General features: G+C 34.5%; 1 protein-coding gene and 2 pseudogenes across 1 annotated transcript in view; 1 reads left to right on the plus strand and 2 right to left on the minus strand.

The window, feature by feature from the left end:
- FUT8 (fucosyltransferase 8) overlaps nt 1-25,587 on the plus strand; it is a 147,663-nt gene that overhangs the window by 14,213 nt on the left and 107,863 nt on the right.
- LOC102151577 lies at nt 15,788-17,282 on the minus strand (annotated as a pseudogene).
- Nucleotides 25,134-25,400, minus strand: LOC102154663 (annotated as a pseudogene).

The raw sequence follows: 25,587 nt of genomic DNA on the forward strand, positions 1-25,587 counted from the left end.
AGTGTATAATATAGTTATTAAACAGTTCTGTACATCACTAATTGTTCTTCAGGATAAGTGTACTCTTAATTGCCTTCACTTATTTCATACACACACACACCCCACCCCTACCACATCTGTCTTGCAAAGTATGGTCATTTGACAGTAGCATGAACATTACCTGAGAACTTCCAAATGCTCAGGCCCCACCCCAAGGCCTGTTGAATCATAAACTCGAGATGTCGCTCAGTAATGTATTTTAACTAATTATCTAGATGGATCTGATGTGTATTTTTAATACATACAGTTAATAAGATGGCATTAGTAAGTCCTTACTAATAATTACTCTCAGTGTAAATGTATTGAATTCTCCAAAAGACAGAGTGACTAGATAGATTAAGAAAACAACAACAACTATGAGACCATTTCAGCTTTGAGGATGCATATAGATACAAACTAGAGGGATAGAAAAAAATTAAGAACCACTGTCCTAATAAGTATAAAAATGTGATATTTAAAGTCCTGAAAAAAATTCATAACGGAAAAAGAAATAGTTAACTACCAGTAAATCATCTTTGGAAGCTTATCGTGACCAGTTATTCTCAGATACCTGGCAGAGGTTACTAATGAGATAAATATTCACATCTTTTTTCTGTTACGTGTAGAACCTCATGTAATATGATAGAAGTGAAGTTTATATTACTTCAGAAGCACCTATTGGGAACCTTCTGTTTATTCATTTTAGGAAGATTGCTGCTTTTGCAAGATTTATATTGAATCATTTATACAGCCAAAGCTTTTATTAACAACAAAAGCCTTGAAAGGAGAATGTGAATAAAATATTACCTTACTTGTTTGTGTCAAAGAATATAAACCAGCATGTGTAAATTTCAGTTTACGTATTCTGGCCTTGTTTTCCTGTTAAAACCTATGGAGATTATTTTTCATAATTATCTATGTGTGATATTGAGTTGGTATATATTATTACTAATAGGTATCAATCATTTTTATCTTTTTTGTTCTACCCATTATTCTTTTCTTGAATGATGCTGTTATTGCCAAATCAACACAGACATATTTATGAATTTTTTGTTTTCTAATGGGACTTTTGTATGTTTACACAAAAATTTGGTTACAGAAAGGAAGGTATTGACATTTGATCAGATTTTTACTTTCTTAATCTTGGGAGGAAGCAGTTTATTTTGTCCATTACATCTGGCTGAGGCTATTGGAATCCCATTGTGATAGCTAAAAGTCATGATGTTGAACTTGTCTTTGAGATATAGGAAATAGAACAATGTACGTGAGTGCACTTTGCTCCACAGAGGCATAGCTTGAAAGGAGCATAAATGTCAGAAGAGTCAGTTTAACCAGAATTTTTTTCTTCCATCTAATTAAAGTAATATTTAAAGTCATGAGTACCCATTTTTGGTTGTATATCCATATTTTATTCATGGTAAGCACATATGATTTCTTTCATTTTAAATTTATGTGTTTTTCCCCTGGAAATTTTATGTTGTTCTGAAATATTTTTATTTAAATGTACTTCATTAGTTTTAGATAGAGTTATAATAATGTTAGTATTTTATGATCTCTGCTTACTTCACTAACCTTTATTCTCAATATTCTTAATTTGGATTCTAAACTGCTTTATTGAGCAATTTATAGTTCTTCAAAAGCACTATGCTTCCTGCCTGTTCTAAGTTTTAGATCTGATTAAAATAAAAGATAAGTAGCATGTTAAGGCAGTTTTATTTATTTATTTTTTATATTATTTTATATTTTTAAAGATTTATTTATTTATTCATGATAGACATAGAGAGAGAGAGGCAGAGACACAGGCAGAGGGAGAAGCAGGCTCCATACCAGGAGCCCGATGCGGGACTCGATCCCGGGACTCCAGGATCGCGCCCTGGGTCAAAGGCAGGCACCAAACCACTGAGCCACCGAGGGATTCTGCCCCCCCCCCTTTTTTTTTTAGGATTTTGTTTGTTTATTCATAGAGACACAGAGAGAGAGAGAGAGAGGCAGAGGGAGAAACGGGCCCCATACAGGAAGCCCGACAGTGGGACTCAATCCTGGGTCCCCAGGATCACACCTCAGGTTGCAGGCGGCGCTAAACCGCTGTACCACCGGGGCTGCCCCATTAAGGCAGTTTTAAAAAATATAATGATTTATTATCCAAAGTTTACATTTAAAGTTTCAGAAAATTTTTTCTTATATTTTTGAATAGATTATCAATCACAGATATATATATTTTTTTACTTAGATGGTATTTTGAAAACCTTGGGATATTACACACATTTAAAATATTGTAGCCTAATACATGCATATGTATATGTGACCATACTCCAATTTATTGAGGAAAGAATATCAAAATGGCTGTCAAATAAAAGACTTGTTAATTGGAAATTCATATAAAGGAAATCAGAATACATAAAGAAAATGGGGGTATGGATGCTAATAAAAATGGAGGCTATAAACTTTTTCTTCTCTATTGAGGCTCAAAAATATAGTTGGTTTGTGAATGATATACATTTACCTTCTGCATGAAGGGCCAGGGTAATTCCACCGCATTGATAACATGGGCAGACCTGCCTAAAGTTAAAGGCAGAAGTGATTTTAGGGATCATATAGTTAACTTCGAATCAGTCAACTGCAGTAGTATGAGCAAAGTGACTGTGACCATTCCTCTGACTAGTAAAGACATTAATGTTTACAAAATACAGCAGCAACATCAATTAGTTGAAGGTTATATATAGCTCAAGTGCAATATATCACTTTATAGGAATATCCACTTAAACCTTTAAAAAATTTTTTAAAATGTCTTATTTATTTACTTGACAGAGAGAGAGAAAGAGAGAGGCAAGGGTAGCAGCAGGCAGAGGGAGAGGGAGAACAGGCTCCCCGCTGAGCAGGTTGCTCAATGATGTGGGGCTCAATCCCGGGCCCTGGGTCATGACCTGACCTGAAGGCAGATGCTTAACCTTGACTGAACCACCCAGGTTGCCCCCCCCTTTAAACAGTTATTAACAAATCTCCTTAGCTTGGAAATAAGACACTCTTTTTTTTCTCCATCAGAGAAGACAAATGAAGAATACTTTGCCAAGTGATCTTTAGAATTTGCTAAATCACAGATCTCTGCCCCAAATGATTTCCATCATTTGAGATGTTAAATGTCTTTCTTGATAGATTTTTTATTTAAAGTAAGTTCCATGCCCAGCATGGAGCCCAATGAGGGGCTTGAAGTCACAATCCTGAGATCAAGACCTGAGCTGAAATCAAAAGTTGAACACAAGCAACTGAGCCACACAGGTGTCCCTTTTGTGACAGATTCTGTAAACTACGTTCAGGTTCAGTTTCAGTTTCACATAAATACATTGTAACTTTCAGAATATAAAACAATATACCATTTCCTATAAAAATTACTACCAAAGTTTACTTCTCAAGCAACTGTTAGAATGACAGATTAACCTTTTAAATCAATCTATAATACTAGAGTTTTGAGTCAATTGGCTTAGTCGATGTCAGAGGGCATGATGTTAAGGAAAAGGTCATGAATTGGTCCACACCCCAAACTATTATATTTGTATGGGGAAAAATTCTATTTTGTAGTTAGAGATGGCATTCTTAGGCATTCTTTATCTTATGTACATGAAAGTACATATCTTATTGATTCCTTAGTCCCTCTTTGAACAGTACTCATTTGAGAAGTGGGATAAATTTTGTAGGAAATAAAAGAAGTTACTCAAAACATATTGTTCCGTGGTCTTAGTTTATCATCTGTTTCTGTGTAGCAGATTATTGCCTTAGAATTATTTTGGAGTATTTAATGACATGACGTCTGGCTGCCCCCAGAGAAAGGGATTCAAAAAAGTCAGAAGTTGCAATGTCTTATAAGACCTAGCAATCAAAGTTATGCTTCATCATTGGCAACATCATATTTGTTATTACATAGGTCATCTCTAGTCACTGTGGGAGATGACTACATGAGAGAGTGCATACCAGGAGGTGGGAATCTATCTGGGCCATTTTGTAGGCTAGCTGCTGTACCTAGTACAATAAATTACTTACATGTTCATAGGATTTGATAACCGTAAAGGATTTTAAGTGTTACCTCTATTAATTCTCTCATTTTTAATGCCAAAAGAATGGAATATTAGATGGCTTATTGAGTATTTCCCCTAAGATGTTATGGCTAATTCATGGCACAGCTTAGACTAGAATAAGCCTCTGAACTTTAGGAAAACTTTGTTCTTTTGGACCTTATAATGTCACCATTGATTCTACTAGCATATTATGGTTTGGGAATGTATGTAAACTAAATATTTAATTGTTCTAATAGATACTTTTAATTGTTTATACATTTATTGGTTAATTCATTTATAAATACTTTTATTTGTCTTCCAACTCATCTCTTAGGATATTCTCTCTTTCACTGTCTCCCCCACTCCCTCCTTCTCCTGGTCTCTCAATTTTATGGTTCTCTACCCTGAATAAGATTGATTTGAAATGATAGCCAGGGTAAAAGTTCTGGCTATATGTAATGTGAGGTAATAGGAAATAACATTAACATATAAATATGGATATTTTTGTAAAAATATGGATGTTTTTAAGCTGTTCCTCTTTTGATACATGTATAGATTACTTGTATTTTTATTATGATTTTAGACAAGGAGCAAAAAAAAGTATAATTTTTCTTACATTGTTACAAAGAGTGAAGATAGAGGAGTGGCATGTCTAGTTACTAGTTTCCTTCAGAGATAATGGGGGCTGGCAGAACTCATCATATGGAAGTCAGGTTGCCTTGCCTTAGATACTTACTCTGTAGTACTTGGAAACATAGTTACTGAAATAGTAAATAAAGTAGAAATAGGGATCCCTGGGTGGCGCAGCGGTTTGGCGCCTGCCTTTGGCCCAGGGCGCGATCCTGGAGACCCGGGATCGAATCCCACATCGGGCTCCCGGTGCATGGAGCCTGCTTCTCCCTCTGCCTTTGTTTCTGGCTCTCTCTGTCTCTCAGTCTTTCATGAATAAATAAATAAATAAAATCTTTAAAAAAAAAATAAATAAAGTAGAAATAGCAGAAAAAACAATAGATAAATTATTAACATTGAAGAAACACTTGATATAATCACAGAGAATACAGGTGAAAAAGTGGGAAATAAAAGCACAGAGAATAAATTAGATACAGAGAACCAGCAGAGATCCAGAATTAAGATAATTGCATGATGTAGAGAGTGGAAAATGTGAAAGAGAAAAATTATTCAAAGATATAATAAAGTTTTCTTTGAAAAGAATAAACAATCATCAGGTCAAAATAATATTTTGGGTCCTAGAGATTTTGATTGCTTGACACATCTAGGTTAAATGATAGAATTAAAGGGTGTTTGGGTGGCTCAGTTAGTTAAGCATCTGTCTTTGGCTCAGGTCATGATCCTTGATTCCTGGGATTGATCAGAGCTGCACATCAGGCTCCCTGCTTAGCAGGGAGCCTGCTTCTCCCCCCTCTACTTGTGCTCTCTCTTGCTCTCTCTCTCTCAAATAAAAATATTTAAAAAAAAAAAGAATTTTGCTATTTTTCCAGGTATGCAAAAAAGAAGAACATATAATTTCAAAGGGAGGAAAATCAAGCTTTTAGTAAATGTCTTCCCAGGAGCAGTCAGTGCTGAAAGCCATTTTCGCAATCTCTGTACACTTCTGAAGTAAAAAAGCCATCGAGGAATGTTATGCCTAGCTAAGATACCATTCAAGTATAAATTTAGTACAGTTATTCCCAAATACCCATGAGTACTCTTAAGAAAATATCACTTAATTATGAAATCCAACCAATTAAAAGATACAACAAATTGATAACAAAATTGGCAGTGAGCCATCTAAAATGAAATACTAGACATTTATGCAATTTATGATTATGGAATATATTTGTTACAAAGTTGGACAGCGTGAATAATAGCATGCCCACAAAATTTAGAGTTGCAAATGTGAATATTCTTATGTTTCAGTTAATAAACATCTGGAATTAAAAATATAATTTTAAGGATGCCTGGTTGGCCAGTGGTTGAATGTCTGCATTTGGCTCAGGCATGATCCTGGAGACCCAGGATCGAGTCCCACATTGGGCTTCCTACATGGATCCTGCTTCTCCCTCTGCCTATGTCCCTGCTTCTCTCTCTCTCTGTCTTTCATAAATAAAATCTTTAAAAAATGTAATTTTAAATATATGACATTGCAATTTTTTAACCTTAATATTTTAGAAAATATCAATTTGAAATTGTGGAGTTCATGTATTTTCATTGAGGTTGTGCTTGTAATAAATTAAAGTAAAATTAGGTGTACTATATTTAAAAAACACAAACAGTATCCATTGGATACAATTTATATATAAACTTTATTTCTGCATATGCACTGAAGTAGCTAGAGTTATGTTAATGTAAATGATAGCTATTTTTGTGTAGTGGTATTTGAGGGTTTTTTCTATAGTAAAAATCCCTATTAAAGGGATTAAAAATCCCTCTCAAGTAGTAAGTCCTAACTTGCACAAAAATTAGTAAAATATTTATAAGTTTTAGGAGAAGTTATTTACTATAAAATATAATATTCATGTATTCAGGAAAAAATTATGACGCTTACACAAGAAAAAAGAAAATGAGGCCCAGAAATGACATGTTTCTTTGTCTACTGTTCTTTTTACTCTCTTACATGAATAATAACATGGAATTAAGATGTTTCCAGGGCAGTGGTAGAGACAGCCACAGTGTGTTACAAAGAAAAAAATAATAGGCTCCATATTATATATGTATGTATATAATAGGCTAAAAATCTTTAGTAAGGTAAACTTACCTACTTAGTACATGTAATATTTTGTGAATAAAATTATACTGTTAAGGTTAACATTTAGAAAATTTTACAAAGTGGGCATAAAAGATGGTAGCATGGTCTTAACACTGAGCCTCCATGGTTTCTTGGACTTAAAATAACTATTCAAATGGTATAAAAGGGGATACGGGGCAAATAATATCCCCACACTAACCCATTCTTCAACCCTTCATTTCCTCTTCCCATAAGATCTCTTCCATCATGATCTTGTGCATCCTTTCAGAGATATCCTCCCTATCTGTGAGGAAAGAAATATATGACCATACCAGTGGATCACCTCACATATTGGCATGGTCTCCTAGCTCTTTGTTCAGTGTTTGAGAGCTCTGCCTACTTGTTTTGTTCCTGTAAATTCATTTTTTTGGTCTTTATAACTGTACAAAAATAAGAATCATGTGTTGAGGGACACCTGCGTGGCTCAGGGGTTGAGCATCTGCCTTCAGCTTAGGGCATGATCCCGGGATCCAGGATCGAGTCCAGCGTCAGGTCCTTGCATGGAGCCTGCTTTTCCCTGTGTCTGTGTCTCTGCCTCTTTCCCTCCGTCTCTCATGAATAAATAAATAAATCTTTAAAAAAAAAAAAATCACTTGTTGATCATGAGGTTATGGGCAGAAAATTTAATAGCCACTTGAAAAACATTGGTGTGTCTGGTGGCTCAGTAAGTTAAGCAGCTGACTTCAGCTCAGGTCATGATCTAAGGATTCTGGGATCAAATCCCGCATGACACTCAAAGTTGGGAGTCTGCTTCTCCCTCTCCATCTGCCCCATCCCCCCGCTTGTGTGCTCTCTCCCTCCCTCTCTCTCTGTTTCTGTCTCTCTCAAATAAATAAAACCTTTTTTTAAAAACCTGTGAAAAACATTAAGTCTTTATAATTGGAAATGACTTTGCAATGAATATGTTTTCAAACCAGTATAACCAGTTCATTTGTCACATGATATAAGAAGAGATAGGAAAGTAGAGATTATGCTTTTGTTGAAAGCTGAACGTCTCCACATAACTTGCAGAATTGTTTTTATATCTTTGCATCATGGGGCCAAAGAATAGGTACTATGGGGAAAATCCTTTGGGAGGTCTCTTTCTCTTTCTTCCCTCTTTAGCAAACATTGGGGAATAATAATAACGGAAAAGTTTTGTTGCCTAGATGGCAGCGTGCTGGAACCTAATGTGTCATTCATTCATTTCCTGGAAATGGATTAGTGTCTAAAAGATACTTAAGCATGTGGGAAAACTAGTTATTTTGTGAAGTAGGAACACAGTAAAAACCTGTGATTCTTAACTCCAGACAAAAAGTTTCAAGACACTGCCAGGGTTCAGTACCTCAGTAAAATCCTACTTAAAACATTGTTTCAACAATCTCCTGGTATTTGTTGAAAATAGCTTTCATGCTTCAGGCTGCAATTATATGCCTGAGGGCACATGATAGTAATGTTCTTTCACCTCCTTCTGCCACTCCATCTGTCTTGATAAAAATCTCTGTGGGGAGAAGAGGTGATGTTAGTGTTATATTTTGAGGAATTTTACACATTCATCATTTCATTGTAGAGGAAAAACAAACAAAAGCATTTCAGTATTTACTTGGGAAAATGTTGTATCCTAAAATTTGAGTTATTTTACCTATATTTTGTTAAAACACACACATATATAACAGTGCTGTGCAATGATGGTAGGAAATAGAAAGTACTTTGTTGATACTTTGGAAACAAAGCTCAGTCTTTTGAGGGAAATGCTTCTTCGTGAATTGTTATGTGAATACATTTGTTACTTCAATAAATATGGAATGAGTGGTTTTTAAATTTCCCATTTCAATATAAAGAAACTCAAATTTACTTTTGAACTTGCTTTTAACAGTCTATGTGGTTTTCATTTGGCCTGTCATTTGTTACTATTTTCAATGAAAAGCAAAAAACAAAAATTAAAAAAAACAAACAAACTGATATTTAGTTCAGGATTAGATTTAAGTATTGAAGAACATGAATGGGACATGAAATTCTACTTCTGAGAGCTTATAATGCATTCTGCCTTTAAACTTGAACTTCCTTATTCGGACAACTGTGTTCTACTTCAGTCAGACAGCAAGATGATATATAAGTAAAATCCATGTTTTTCTTTGAAAGGATTAACCCTCAGTTGTTGATAATGCTTACTTACCTCACTGGGATTTTATATAGCTTAATTAACATTGGCAAAGCAGCTTGATACGATTGGATTAAATGAAGTTAAGTTATTAAAGGTTAGATAGTGCTATTATGATTGTGGTTTTACAAACCAATGATCATTTTTTCATTTGTGACTTGAGGGAAGGCTGAGGAGAATATTTTGGTCTTAATCTGTAAGATAGTGTAGTTTGAGGCTAGAGGGCTTTTTGAAGTGGGTCTCATCTTTAATATCTTAGCTAAAAATTAGTAGTCTTTCCCTTAAACAATTCTAGTACATTAACCAAAGGAAATGTGCACTGTTCAAGTTGGCTTTGAGGGGGGGCATGTGAGAGAGAGAGAGAGAGAGAGAGAGAGAGAATCTAGTAGCAGTTTGCTTTACTGATATGGTTAACACTGCAGGAAAGTCACAGATTGATTATAACAATTCTTTGCATGATTCGGTTGTGACTACAAGGATATAGAATTGAGATGCCTGGGTGGCTCAGTGGTTAAGTGTCTGCTGTCAGCTCAGGGCATGATCCTGGATCGAGTCCCACATCAGGCTCTCTGCATGGAGCCTGCTTCTCCCTCCGCCTGTATCCCTGCCCCTTTCTCTTTCTCTCTCTCTCTCTCTCTCTCTCTCTCTGTCTCTCATGAATAAATAAAAAAAATATTTTTCAAAAGGGTATAAAATTTATTACAAATTAATAAAATTTTAACTGGAAATAAAAGGTCATTGCTTCTAGATATTACCTCCTAGTTCTTGAGGAAGTTTCTAATTGTTTGTTAACACAGGGATTAATTATGAAGGTGTTTCTGCATCCTTGTGCACTTGCAGCCATATGTGCAGTTGGTTTTTTGACAGCTCCATTTTTAAAACAGGCATTGAATGCCTATGGATATATATGAAGAATTTTTACTTTAGTTTTATGTCATAATCATTTCCCTGCTTGAAAGTAGTTCACAAAAAATGATTGTGAGTGTGACTTGAAATACAAGTTTACATTTGTAATTCATGGACAAAAGCATGAGGGTTTGGTGGAGGGAGGTTTGGTGGAGGGAGAGGGAGTGACCTATGACCTATTCCCCTCCCCCCCTTTATTCAAGTATTGGCTTTTTCTAGGGGATGTAATTGTGTTCTCTTAGAGAATGAAATAAGTGGTGAGGTCTTCCTTAATTATAAAGATTATAATTAAAATATTCCTCTCTTTTACTTGTTAGGAAACTATCTCTAGTCATTCTTAAATGCATCAGTCATTTGATAGGCATTTCCTGAGCACTTACTACGTGCCAGCACTTGGGCTAGGGCATGCCATGTTCATAGAATTGAATAAGACAAAGTAGCTGCTCTCTAAGTGAGGATTATTGTTTGGGGATATATTGAGTGTTTTGTCCTTCCTCCCTTCCTTCTTTTCTCCCTTCCTTCGTGCCCTTTCTTTCCTTTTATTTTCAAGTAACAGATTAAATTTACAGTTATATTACCTTTCACATGATGCTGTAGCATATCTTCATTAAGTCTTCCAGAAGTTCCTTAGCAATGATAAGGTGGTTATTCTTTATAAAGTGCTTTTTGTTTTTCAAATGCAAGTCAATTATGTTCCACAAATTATATTTCTTTTTATTTAACTGAATAGGAATAATGAGAAATCAAAAAAACTAAAATTTCCATTGAGTAGTTTTAGGATACCTTTTTTGCTCTTAAAAGTAAATATTCACTGTTATACCTGGTGAGGTTTTTCTACCAATACTTTTTTCTCCCTTCAAGTGGGTAGGCTTCCCTTTTGTCCATTTTCCCTGTCTTATTGGCAGTTACCAAATAGGTTCTAGTGCTGAGACTTTTTATCTACCTTACTACTCAGAAGATGTTTGGCTCACTTCATTGCTCTTAGTTGAATTCCAAGTAGGTCAGGCATTATGTACTACCAGTATATGGTATAATTGATTTTAAAATATGATATTAACCTATGCCTTTTTTTAAAAGCATTCTTTCATGTTAGATTCAGAATCGATTTAAAATCTGGCTAATCATCATAATTACCAGATGTATTATTATTATTGTCATCATGATTATTATTATATTTCTGTACCATTTTAAAGGATTAATATTGTTTGTGAAGAGGAAAGAACCAGGGATGCCTGGGTGGCTCAACAGTTGAACGCCTGCCTTCGGTCCAGGGTATGATCCTGGAGTCCCAGGATCGAGTCCCACATCGGGCTCCCTGCATGGAGCCTGCTTCTGCCTCTGCCTGTTTCTCTGCCTCTCTCTCTGTGTCTCTTATGAATAAATAAAATCTCTAAAAAAAAAAAAAAAAGAAAGAAAAGAAAAGAAAGAGAGAAAGAGAAAAGAACCTGATTGCCCTCTCCTTTCCTATTCATTATTGTTATTGTTTTTTATAAGATTCATCAACTATTTCTTAAAGGCAGTATCTTTGATTCACTTAGGAATCCCAGTTCTCTAAATTGATGAGAGAGGTAATCTCCTGAAGTCTCAGTTCTTTCCTTTTACTTCTTAAACAGTATTTCTCTTCACATCTATTATCTTTTATGATTTTACTCTGGATTTGTTATGGAAGTAGAGGAGCAGAAAGAGATTCTTTTCCCCAGATTCTATCTAGTAGTATGCCATCAAACTCCTCAGCATCTCCTGCCATAATTACTGCTCTCTTAGTTCTAACTATCACTGCTATAGTGATTGGTCTGCATCCCTCCCTGTCTTCTATTCCCTGTAATACAGCTGATGTGAATGCTCTTGACAATATTATCTTGCCACAACTTGTTTAAAACCCTTTAGTGGCATACAATCATAAACATTTAACCTCCTTTGGATGGCATAAGAGGTCTTTATGATCTGGCTCTTACCTATCTTTTTTGCTTTCATTTTCCACTATGTCCACTATCAAATCAGTAGTACTGAGCTGCTGTTATTCCATTTTATACCACCAGTCCTTTGCATGTGTTGTTGTTTCTACCTATAGAATGCTTTCCATTCCTTTGGCCTAGTTCTAGTTTATCCTTTAAAATATAACTCATGCATTATCCTTTCTGTAAAGCCACCTTTGCCTCTCCTCAATCTGTATAGTAACTCCATAGTCTAATCACTTTCTCCTCTCTGCTACCTAGACACAAATTTGTGTTGCACTTTTCACCCTGGCCTTTCCCTACTAGACAGCTTTTTAAAGATAGGATAAGTGTCGGATACATGTTTTACCTATCATGTATCCCCTGGTATTTGTCCTACTGTCAGGTACAATTTTAAGCCATAGTAAATATTCAATAAAATTGAATTGGATTGAAGACCAAATACATAAAGTGATTAAAGTACTCTAAAGCATTCTGAGGCCCGATTAAGGCTAAGTCAGTGAAGACCACCTGTAGATTATGTCAAAAAGTGGAGCGATTGCCTTAAATGAATGGAATGTTCTGTCTGGGATTCCAGAATCTTCATAGTCCCAGATGTAATATAAATGACCCCTTTTAGGAAAGGGTACATTCTTGTAAATATTAATATTTATTAAATCAGAACTGCACAAGGCTGTGAGACCGTGTCTCCAAAGAGTAAATTCTGTATATATTCTTTTGGTAGTTTCTTTCCCATTGTATTCACATATGATGGATCCAGTATAGTTTCTTACAACTAGTTCAGGCAATTGATCAGTCCTTCCAGGCTTCAATACTATTTATCATCCCCACCATAATACCATAGGATTTCCAAGCTAATCTTACATTGCTTGTTGATCTTTACCATGTATTTTTCTTGATTTACTTGAATCACTGTAAAATAGTCACCTGGACTGCACTCCTTTTATGAGTCTTTATGTGCCAATGCACATATAGATGCCTTATATTTACTTTTTCCAAGTGAAAAAGAAGAGTAAGGAAAATATCCACTACTTTAAATAAAGAATAATATAACAACTAAAATAAATAAATTTTGAGGTTAGGTGAGGAATCTACTACTTTTATTTTGAAAGAGGGATAATTATTCCTTTAGCAAACAAGATTTTTTTGCTTTTGAAATGTTCAAAGTTTTATCATAGCACTGTAGATTCTGTATTTCACAAAGTAAAGATACAGACTAAACTTGTCTGCTTAATATCTATGTAAAGATAATTTTTGATTTTATAAAAAATTAAAATAGTTGTGAGATGATATGCTTTTCTGAAATGCACTTTTCTAATGAACCTTACACTGCCAATTTGACTAAGAAATCTCTATTATAAGTACAGAGAGGTACCTGGGTGGCTTGTGTTGCCTGCCGCTTACCCCCTACATCAGTCTCATGCTTAGCTCAGAGTCGGCCTTTCCCTCTCTCCACCTCCTCACTCTTGCTCTCTCATTCTTTCTCTCTCTCAAATAATTGAAATCTTTTTTAAAAAAGTAATTAAAAAATTAAGTGAAAAATTGCTTTTAAATGTGAATTTTTAAAATACAAATTAGAATATCTAATCTTTGTTATTTATTAATCCTTAAATCTGTCACTAAGGGTCAGAGTATCATTAACATGAATGGATATAATAAACTACAATTTCATTAGCCACATTTCAAAAGTATTTAAATACGGACTTATCTTGAACTGTCTTGTGTCTATTTGACTATTTTAATATGAACTCAAAGTATTAGATTTTCTTTTTTGAGGTGAAATGATAGGGGAAACTTGTTTGCAGGGTTCATTTCTTCCTAAAAATAAAGTGTCATTTTCTTTTTCTCATTTCCATGATATTCTTCAGTCTGGTTAGTAGTAGTTTCAAACCAGTTACCTGATTTTGAGAAGAAAGGTCACTTTGCATTAAGTAGAATTTGACATATATTCTTTATCAAAGAACTTGGTGAGAGTCATCTGTTTATTTTTCACGGCATTTTCTTCTATCATTTATACTCTAAAACATTACTGCTGGGACTGATAATTATTCTGTGTTTCTTAAAGTATGAACATAAATCATATTATCTGGGCTAGAAAAAACAGACTTGTAACAATGGAAATGAAGTTTATAAATGACCTGACAAACTGGTGATCTGGAATCTAAAACCTTTCCAGTCAAATTGAAATTAATTTTTGGTCCCTTTAGATTCTGTTGGGATTTTTTTAATTATATTTTTAATTTTAGGAATGATTTTTTTTACCAGGTTAAATAAATGTACTCAGAAATGACCACATGCACATATGTATGCAAAATGGAAAGTTATAATTTTGATATGTTATGATTTCAACTGCAGATCTTCTATAATAAAAACCACATTTTTTACTTGGATGTGAGTATGCATAATTTGAAGATTAAATGTACTTATTAATCATTGCTTTGACAGCAGCAGTGTTCAGTTAAAATTCTTGATATTGTCATATAATTTATATAGTATTCTTTCAAATGCTGTTAATTCATTTATAGCAGTTACCAAGACTTTTGTTCTGGAGAAGGATTATCTTTCTTTCTTATATGATAAGCTATTTTAATGTTACTGAAATTTTTTAAAGCCATCCTTCTTTCATGTTCCTTCAAATATTCTTAGCAGACTATGATGTGAGTGTGCAGAATAACTAGGGAAGTTACTATTTATTATTTTGATAGTTTTCAGCTAACATCTCCAAGATGCCATAAGAAACAGATAGAAACTACATAATTCTTTGATGACCCAAGAGATTCTTTTGTTAAAAAAAGATAGTAGCTTAATATTAGTGATTATTTTCTCTCAGAGGACTTACTATATTCTAGTATATTGAGTTTTCTAAGCATGGTCCTATGTAAACACTTATTTGAATATATAGAATTTTACTAAGTTTTTTGTAGACCAGTCAGCTCAGTAGCATAATTCATAAGAAGAAGGTGTAATCATATTCTTTATAATCTTTATAAAATTTTAGGGATGTACCGTAAAGTTATTCCACAGTGTTCTGTGCTGTTCAACAATAGAACACAGTACAAATGTTAATAGGTAACATTTATTGAGCCTCTACTATTTTGGAGCAGTTAGTCCTCAAAATGAGTCTTTGTGTACTGTTGTTTTTCTTTCTTTTTTCTCTTTTTTACAGCCTTTACTTTGAGACATGATGGAAAAATCTTTCAGGTACACATGGAAAAGTAAGATATGATCACAGTTTGTGTTACTATTGTTATTGTCATAGTACAGATAAGGAAACAGGAGCTTAGGCTAAATAACTTCAGAGTCACACAGCTAGTAGGACCCTGATCAAGATCTGTCTTACTCTAAAACCACTGTAGTGTACCTAACCAGCGGTTAAAAAGGCACTGATTTGAATGATCTTTACAGTGATAGTAATGATTAATCATCTAATTTATCCATACTTACTAGAATGATGTATATCCCAGAGTATGGCTTGGGGTAAAGGGCATAGTGTAACATTTCTTTGGTGGCCCGGAAACTCTTTCCACCTATCTTAAAACAGCTGAGGATATTTGGCTCCACACTGACCAATATGGATAACTCAATCAGGGTAACATTGAGTCAGATATTTATTTATTTATTTATTTATTTATTTATTTATTTATTTATCTATCTATCTATCTATCTATCTATCTATTTATTTATTTATTTTAAGGGTGGAATTTAATCTTTATTTACAGGACACTGTAAGATAGGAGATTCCACATAGAAATAAGAAGCCCACTGAAAGGAGCTTCATACAGTTTGTACAGTTCGGAACTGGTTAAGTATAGGTTCGTTGTAAAAAGTGCTACAATAACAAAACACATTTAAAAAGAGTTCTTAGTAGAGAAACTGTTAAGACAAACTTCTACCAGAGTACACAACAAACAACTTTCTGTCTCAGCTGTACAATCTAAAAGTTAAAGGTACCAGGAGTGCCATCCTGAACTTGGAATGTATAGCCTTCAGAGGTAGTTTCAGGCACACACTCTGATCTTCCTCTTCTGCTACAGAGAAATACTTCTGAATCAAGTTTAATGAAGCTTTGTTACACAGACTCATTTTCATGGTTTTGTAGAGCTTCAATTTTGTCTAAACCCCCACATTCTTCAGTCATTTACTAAGTTTCTCAGTTTCACTTAGTTTCTCAGTAGCCTGAAAGATGTTTAAAATGGCATCCAGAATAACCAGAATAATTTTGGTATCTTTTGCAGCTAAGAGGTTCATCAATGTTTCTATTATGCCACAATGAACAAGGTATACAATCTGTTCAACTGTTCCACCACTTGTATCGTTGGTCACAGCCCATATAGCTTCCTTTTGTGTCTTAAAGTCTGCCTTAGAGAGAACACTAACGAGGAATGGAACTAATCCATGATTCACAACTTGCTGTATCTGGTCCTGGTGACCAGCTGTGATGTTTGATATTGTCCATGTAGCTTCCTTCTGAATATTAGTTTTGGGGTTCGTTAGCAGGCTGGGAAAGACAGCAAGTGCTCCTGCATCTATTACAGTCTGAGTCTGTTCATGTGTCCCAGTGACAATATTTCCTATAGCTCTTAGCGCAGGAGTCACAATGGGCAATTCAGTAGCTCCTAGAAGCTTCACAAGTTGGGGCACAATTCCTGTTTTCACAACCATTTCAATCCGTTCATTTGGACCATCAGTAAGGTAGGAAATGTCCCAGCAGGTATCTGCTAATACTTCTGAATCATCATGTTGTAGGAGACGAACTAAGGTAGGAAGAATCTGCTCAACAGCATCTAAGGGGGGTGCAGGATTCTTGTTGCAACAAAGATCTGAGAGTGTCCAAGTAAGGTTATGTAAGTAGCCACATGCTAAAGATGATATATCAGGAACTGCAAGGAGAGCCAACAGTGGGTCAGCTGCACCATACTTGATAACCAAGTCTGGAAAAACTGAACAATCACCTGCAATGTTTCCTAGAGCCCATACAGCTGTTCACTGATGTTAGTGAGGGCCCAAGCAGATTCAAACTGAATAGGACTACAATCAGTTCTACCCAAGGAGGCCACAAATTTTGGAATCAAACCAGCCTGGATTATGTTGTCTATGAGGGGCTGTTTTTCGCTAGAAAGTAGTTTCCTAGCAGCTTGAGTAGCCTGGAGCTGGCTTTCCAAATTGTTGCTATTTATGCCTTTGACAATGTCATCAACAGACCAATTTGCAGTGCCCTGGTTGTTGCGGTTTTCTTGCAGTGGAGAGGTAGCATCATCAGGAAATGAGCTTACATTTCTCATTCTCAGCATCTGGTCATCCTTCTTAGCTTTCCTCAGCTCCACATTAACTTCTATTCGGTGCCGCCTCATTTCTGTACTGTTTTTCCCCTTGTTCTTGAATCTGTTAAGGTGGGCAGCTGGTAAATTAGCATTCTCGTTGGTGGACATCATTATGAGACAAAGGGAGAAAGCTCCACAGCCGGCTCAGGCTTCCACAGGAGGCAGTGCGCGTAGGCTGTGGGTCAGCTGCCCTCAAAACATGCACCACGGATCAGCCCAAAGATGGTGTCCGAGTTAAATATTTACAACTCATGCTACCTTATAGTAAATTTATTCTTAATAGGTTTTATTTTATTCTGTTGACTACCAGGAAGGATAATAAAGGCCTGAACTCCCAATTCTGGCTGCACCACATATTAGCTTTGGAACTTTGAACAAAGTTGCTTAACCTTTCTAAACTTCATTTCCTCGTCTATAAGAATAAATTCCTTTTTCATGATTATTATGAGTTGTAAATGAAATAGTTCTCTTAAAGGCTAAACACAGTGTCTTGAAGATAATGGGAGTAGCATATATTACAATAGCTGTTATAACTATATTGCCATTTTCATTATTCATGTTAGAACAAACAAGAGTGGGGGTTGATTGATTGGTTGATTTGAGAGAGAGAGAGAGAGAGCGTGAGAGAGCATGACCAGGGGAGGAGCAGAGGCAGAGGGAGAAGCAGGCTCCCCACCAAGCAGGGAACCCAATGCAGGGCTCAGTCCTGGGACTCCAGAATCATTACCTGAGCTGAAGGCAGATGCTTAACTGACTGAGCCACTGAGGTGCCTGGGAATAAATTTTCTAAAAATTTGCTTGCAAACTTGAGCACTTTAGAAATAAATAAGCAGCTTGGTGATAAGCATTCAGACAAACTAATGTGCCCTACCCTTGTATGAGAAACATTATAGTCGTAGCAATCTGCCAATTTAATTTGAGTTCTATTACGAATATAAGTATACATGTTTCTACTTTTAGATATGTCTGTGTACATATATATATATGTACTTTTGGGAGAAAAGAATATGTGTATGCATCTATTAAATCTAGACTAATTTAGCTTTTAGTGTTTTTGTTTGGTAGAAGTCTTACCCTCATTTCTTAGTTTATTGTTGTCATTGAAATGTGGAAGAAAATAATGTTAGGTTTCCATAATAGTACACTTACTTATTTCAAAAACTAAACTATTGTTTGCAATTTTTTACAAGCCTCTGAACATAAAACTTAATTTTTGCTTGAGCTGTTTTTCACCTTGTAAACGAGAAATAAGCAAAAACAATCATCAGCACTAGTAAACAGAAAACATGATTTTCAGAATATGCTGCCCACTCTAATATCAGGCATATAAATAAGGTAATCATTTTTATAAAAAGAAATTGGATGGAGGAAGAGAGGGGAAAAGAAAACCTAAATTCATCGAGAATGCTTGCAGTTTCCTCCTTTCCATGCATACTTTTAACAGCATTTCTTGTAAGCATTTTTTAAAAAATGAAGGTGTACCTGAAAGGAGACAAAAAAAAAAAATACCCTTTTAGAAATTTATTTTCCAAAATGTCATTTTAATTACTTTAATATATTCCCAGTTTGCTTATGAGTATTTTCTGAAATTTTCTAAATTCTTACTCATGCTAGGGAATGGCTGGTATAGGCAAGCTACTCAAGTTTGGACCTATGTCATATAAAGGCCTGATCTACCACCTTGAAGGAAGTCTATGCTTAGAAGAATTTGAGGATATATTGCTGGGCCAGACATCCAGAGATACTCTGTGGTTTGCAAGGTTTCCAAGTCGCTTTTCAACATTTTATCTTAAGGGTTCTGCTTCACTTAGTAAACTAGTAGTGGTACCTTTTTTTCTACCTTCAAACCTTGCATCTAAAGAGTCTTAGTAGCATGATTTGGCAGGCTATTGAGGTCTTTCCATTTCTTAATAAAGCCATTCACTGTCTTCTTAATTTGTAAGAAGAAATTTCCAATAATAGTTTATCAGGTCTTTGTATATAAGCTTTGACAAAAATTCAGTGGTCTATAAATCTGCCCAGAAGATATTCTCACCAAAGATTTCATGCCATTTGAGTACATGAAGAAAATTAGCTGGTACTATTGAGAAATGTTGGAATGTAGGAATTTCTCCAAAAAGTGATAGATGTATTAACAGAAGAAAACTTGATAATAAGGCCAGCATTGGACATTTATTTTAACCAAAAAAACCTAGAATAGAATGTCCAAATTTTTTACAACAACCTGTGTTTTGGGCATTTTCTTCCATTTAAAGTGTTCATTCTTAGGGCATGGTAGGGTGGCTCTGTTGGTTAAACATCTGCCTTTGGCTCAGGTCATGATCTTGGGGTCCTGGGATTGAGTCCCTTATCTGGCTCCCTGCTCAGCTCTGCTTGTTCCTCTCCCTTTGCCCCTCCCCCTGCTCAATCTCTCAGTCTCTATTTCTTAAATAAATAAATCTTTTTTTTTAAAGTGTTCATTCTTAATAAAAAGCATGAATTTATAAAAACAAATGTGGCAATTGGATTTTTGAAAAAGTAATTGAATTTTCCATCTACTCAGATTTCAATTTCACAAGTGCTTTATTTTCACTTCTCACTGATCTTTAGCTGGCTACATAACAGAGCTTTATTGTTTCCCCCTTCCTTTACACCTTCTTCTTTTCCCCCTTGGCTCTGATAAATAGTGATTTGTTTGTTAGTTCATTTATTCAAAAAAATATTTATGAAGCAATTACTGTGTGGCAGAGAATGTGTCATATGTTATATATAAAATAGTGCCCTCACCAATTTGCATGTAGCAGAGAGGAGAAACAAGCTTTTACTTTAAATGTGTGGTTATAGAAACAGCCAAAATCACCATCAATAGGGGATACATTGAATAGATTATGATATTTCTGTAAAATGAATGTTTTATATATATCTCTCTCAGTGTGTATGTGTTTTACATTTTTAGAAAAATACCTAAGACACTGCCAACAGTGAAGTAGAAGACACAGCTTCTACTGAGGGTCCATGGGGACTGGACTTGTTATTCATTATATGTAATCTTGTACCTTAAAAAAGAAATAAACCTCTATTCACGTACTATATTTTCAAAGAAACTTTAAGTGAATAAGATTGAAGGAAAATTAACAGTACAATGAATAAGCAAATAAATAAGTAATTACACTTTTGTCAAAAAAAATCTGGAGATAAAACCTTCAAATTTTACAACAATCGTTCATTATCTTAATTTTTGTGTTTTATCCAAAATGCCTTCTTTTACCAGGGGTGTTGTCACATTTGAAGTGAACAGGGACAACTGTCAGTCTAGATTGTTCTGTCTAAGGCTTGTTGGATGATGAAAGAATGGCCAAATTTACATTTTCTATTTCACTTGTCAAAACAAACATGGTCACAGATTTCCTGGGAGAATTGAGCCTGAGACCTCTATTTAATGTTGATATTACAGTATCTAGAGCTGAAGTTGGATACAGATTATCCCATGTGATTATTCTATTGAAGCTGATGTGTTCCTTGACCCTTGTACTCCTTCTTCCATTCCATTTTGAATTTCTTCACATTAGGTAAAATGGATAGGTATAATGACAAGAAATAGCTTTTCTAATCATAAATCAGCCTGTTATTCTTGGATAAAGTTTGGATAGTCCTGATGTAATTTTAAATACATTGCTGTACTTGTTAATATATCACTTGAGATTTTGAAAATAAGTTTTAAATTGAATTGGCCTTTTACTTTCCTTTTCTTGATCTTTTTATTCCTTCTATATCAACCTTATCCTAATCTTAGGAATAGAATTTTGGAGCATCCTCTCTTATATTCCATAGAAACTTCAATTCAGATAATTGTTTTATGAAGATTTTTATAACATCTATAAAAATGCCTGGATCTAGCGTTTTTTTAATTCAGTAGATTTTTGACTACTGATTCAATTTGTTTCTTTTTAATCTATTTGGTAATTTAACTTCTAGAAATTATTTACTTTTTCCATGTTTTTAAGTTAAGTGCCTGAAAATGTTTATAGTATTTTGTGATTAATTTTTAATATTCTTGATCTATGTGTGTAATTCCCTTTACATTCCTAATATTGTTTATTTGTATCTAGGTTCTTTTTCTTAATTAAGGTCTTTATTATTCCAATATTCATGGTATAACTGTTGCAACTGTTTAAGAAAGCAACCTGTTTTAAATCAATTATTAAATATATTTCTGATGATAAAAGTTTAATTTTTCTGAGAGCACTGTATAATCATTCCACTTAGCTACGAATTCACTGTTTTTTCATATTCTGACTAGAAAGTAAGCATTTACTGGTTTTCATATTTTTGGACAGGTCCACTGAATTCCTTGAAGAGTGGGACTTATGTTGGGTATTAGTAGGGCACCTTCATGTTTTTTAATAAAGATTTTTGTTAAATGTTTTCTTCAGGGGAGTTTTATAACTTTTGGTGTATACAATGAATCTCACCTGGTAAGATCAAGAATTGTTCCTAACCCAGGGAATGCCAAGCACTGATTTCATTAATTCTTTTTTTTAAAGACTTATTTATTTATTTATTCATGAGAGACACACACACATAGAGAGGCAGAGACACAAGCAGAGGGAGATGCAGGCTCCATGCAGGGAGCCCGATGTGGGACTCGATCACAGGACTCCAGGATCATGCCCTGAGCCGAAGGCATACGATCAACCACTGAGCCACCCAGGCATCCCTTTATTAATTCTTTTAGAGAATTATTTTCCCAGCCTTCAGAAGTTTCCTTACATACACCTGCTGATTGTCAAGTAGACCTATGCATATCTCTGGAGTTTTCTCCCTGTTCACCTCTCTCTTCTGTGGTACTCTGGTCATCCATACTCTGAGACAGCTAGACTCAGCTCCATCACTCCAGATGTAGTCAGGAAACTCTCAAGACAGTAAACTGGGGCAATAGAATGGCTGTGATCATTTGTATTCCCTTCTCTGAGAATCACTGACCTTTATTGTCTGATTCTAGTGTTTTTTTCAGCTTTATTGAGATGTAACTGATATAAAACATTGTGCAAGGTTAGGGTGTACAACATGGTTTAATACATATCTATATTATAAAATGATTACCACTGAAAGGTTAGTTAACACAACCATCTCAACCCATAATTATAATTTTTTTGTAGTGAGAACATTGAAGATCTACTTTCTTTGAAATTTTCAAGTATAGAATACAGTACTGTTAACTATAGTCCCTGTGCTGTACATTAAATTCTTCAGACTTTATTTATTTTAGGACTGTAAGTTTATACCCTTTGACCAACATTTTCCCATTTTTTTCCAAACCTCAGTCCTTGGTAACTACCAGTCTACACTCCATTTTTTGTGAGTTTGTAATTTTTATATTTCATGTAAAGGTGTGTGTGTGTGTGTATATATATATAATTATGGATGAATAAAGAGTATATGGTATGTATATATGGTGGGTATGTGTGTATATAGTGTGTGTATATATATATATGCCAATACACACACATGCACCATATATACATACCATATGTTCTTTATCTATTCATCCTTCAACAGACACTTAAGTTTTTCCCATGCCCTAAGTATTGTGAATAATGCTGCAAAGAACATGGGAATGCAGGTATTTCTTTGAGATACTGATTTTTATTTCCTTTGGATATAAACCAAGTGGATTGCTGGATCATATGGTAGTCCTATTTTAAATTTGTAAGAAATGTTCATACTGTTTTCCATAAAGACTGAATCAATTTACATTTCTACCAGCAGTATCAACGTTTTCCTTTCTTCCACATCCTCCACTAGCACTTGTTATTTCTTGTCTGTTTGATAACCATTCTAATAGGTGTGAGGTGGTTTTAATTTGCATTTCTATCATGATTAGTAATGTTAATCATCTTGCATATACCTTTGTAAATGTCAGACATTTATATATTGGCTTTGAAAAAATGTGTATTCAAGACCTTTCCTAAATTTTTAATCAGATGATGATGTTTTTGCTACTGAGTTGCATGAGTATTAATAGATATTTGATATTAACCCCTTATCCAGATACATGGTTTGCAAATATTTTCTCCCCTTCAATAGATTGCCTTTTCATTCTTTTGATCATTTTGATTGCTGTGCAAAAGCTTTTTAATTTGATGTAGTCCAGTTGTTGGTTTTTGCTTTTGTTGCTTATGCTTTTGGTACCACATCCAAAAAATATCATTGCTAAGACCAGTGTCAAGTTTTCCTTTGTTTCCTTCTAGAGCTTTATGATTTCAGGTCTTTCATTCAAGTTTTTAATACATTTTCAGTTAAATTTTACGAATGGTGGTAAGATAGGGATCCAGTTTCATTCTTTTGCATATGGTTTTCCGGTTTTTTTTCCAGCATCATTCCTTAGAGAGAACTATCCTTTCCCCATTGAGTATTCCTGGCTCCCTTCTTAAATATTAGTTGACTATATATGTAAGGATTTATTTCTGAGCTCTTGATTCTGGTCTGTATATCTGTTTTTATGCCATGCCATACTGCTTTAAATTCTATAGCTTTGTAATATAGCTTGAAATGAGGAAGTGTGATGCCTCCAACTTTATTCTTTCTTGGTATTGCTTTGTCTATTCAGTGTCTTTGTGTTTCTATACAAATTTTAGGATTTTTTTTTATTTCTGTGAAAAATGACATTGGAATTATGGCAGAGATTGTGTTGAATCTATACATAGCTTAAGTGGTATGGATATTTTACAACATTAATTTTTCTGATTTAAGAATATGAGTATTTTTCTATTTGTATCTTTTTTCATCCAAGTCTTACAGTTTTCAGTGTACAAATCTTTCACCCCCCCTTTTATTCTTAAATATTTTATTTTTCTGGTATTATTGTGAATAGACTTTTTTAATTTGTTTTTCAGATGTTTCATTATTAGCGTAAAGAAATGCAACTGATTTTTCTGTTTCTTTTGTATCCTGCTACTTTACTGAATTTATTGATTAGTTCTAACAATTTTTGGTGGAGTCTTTAGGATTTTTTATATATAAGGTTATATTATCTGCAAACAAAGACAGTTTTACTTTTTCTTTTCTAGTTGGGTGCTTTTTATTTATTTCTCTTGCCTGATTGTTCTGGCTGTGAGTTCCAAACTACATTGAATAGGTATAGTGACAGTGGGCTCTCTTATATTGTTCCTGATCTTAAGAGGAAAAGCTTTCCACCTTTTACCATTATGTTAGCTGTAGGCTTGTCATATATGGCCTCTTATACCCACTTTGTGAAGACATATTACCATGAAAGAATGTTGAATTTTATCAAATGCTTTTTCAGAAACTATTGAGATAGTCATAGGATTATTGTACTTTATTCTATTAATGTGATGTATCCTACTTAATCACATACATTGAACCATCCTTGCATGCTAGGAATGAATCCCACTTGATCATGGTATATGATCCTTTTAATGTGCTGTTTAATTTGGTTTGCTAGTATTTTGTTGAGAAATTTTTCATCTATATACATCAGGAATATTGGCTTGGAGTTTTATTTCCTTGTAGTGTCCTTATCTGGCTCTGGTAATGCTGGCTTTGCAAAATGAATTTGCAAGTGTTCCCTTACTTTAGTTTTCTAGAACAGTTTAAAAAGGATTGGCATTTTTAAAAAATGTTTTGTAGAATTTGCCCTTGAAGGCATCTAGTACCGAGCATTTCTTTGTTGGGAGATTTTTGGTTACTTGCTCAATCTTTTTGCTCATTATTAGTCTATTCAGATCTTTTATTTCTTGATACATTGTACTTTTTAAAGAATTTACTCATTTCTCCTAGGTTGTCTGATTTATTGGCATGTAATTAATTCATAGTAGTCTCTTACAACTCTTTGACTATCTGAGATCAGTTATAATGTCTTCTCTTTTTTCATTAATTGTTTTTAAGGTTTCAACTATACCTTATTTCTTCAATCATGCCATATTTTAATGGGTGTGCAGTACTTTTACTTGGCATCAATCATGAGTTGGCTTTGAAACAATACTGATTTCTTCATTCCTTTAGGATGACTATGCCAACAGGAGACAGGTCCCATTCTATTCCAATTTGTGTTTCTGTGTATGCCCATACAGAAACACAGAAAGTAGCTCTGTTAGCTAATACAGCATAGCCATATTTGCCATGGATATCAGATGCCCCTTTCTGATGGCTCTATTTTGCCATTGTTTGCTGAATGCTTTGAACTTGGAGACAACTTAGAATGTTTTTGGCTGTGGGAAACACCATGAAGCTGAATGAATGGTGGCAACTGCAGCTGTTGGTTTGCTGCACTTTGTGCCAAGAGCCCTGAAAAACCTAATTTTTTTGGTCTTTTTTTTCTTGGTAAATCTAGCTAAAGGTTTGTTAATTTTGCTTATTTTTTCAAAAAACCAACTTTTAGTTTCATTAATTGTCTTATTCTTTTCCTTTTTTC

This window comes from Canis lupus, chromosome 8 (genome assembly GCF_011100685.1).
Source record: "Canis lupus familiaris isolate Mischka breed German Shepherd chromosome 8, alternate assembly UU_Cfam_GSD_1.0, whole genome shotgun sequence".
Lineage (NCBI taxonomy): Eukaryota > Metazoa > Chordata > Mammalia > Carnivora > Canidae > Canis > Canis lupus.